The following is a 343-nucleotide window of genomic DNA, read 5'->3' on the forward strand; positions in this document are numbered from 1 at the left end:
TGAGGCCCGCCAAATGTGTTCGCTACGTAATAACCACGACATTTTCAATTAAAAGCTCGCTTTTGTAGGTCAGACCAATTCGCGAACTCGCCTGAACCGCGAGATGTTAACCCGGCACCGACAACGTCATTCCCTCCTTCCGTGAGATTGGGTAACTCCTTCGAATTTAAGTTTCTCCTCGGAGACTCGGATCATGGTTGTGACTGAAACAGTGGCGCGGCGTGCTTTGCGATAAATCGATTGATCTGCCATTTAAACCTACGGAAAAGGATCGATAAACAGGGTGTTCGCAGCGAATACCGTAATAATCGATTCTTTACCATATATTTTAACGGCATAACAA

Source organism: Bemisia tabaci, chromosome 8, assembly GCF_918797505.1.
Source record: "Bemisia tabaci chromosome 8, PGI_BMITA_v3".
Classification (NCBI taxonomy): domain Eukaryota; kingdom Metazoa; phylum Arthropoda; class Insecta; order Hemiptera; family Aleyrodidae; genus Bemisia; species Bemisia tabaci.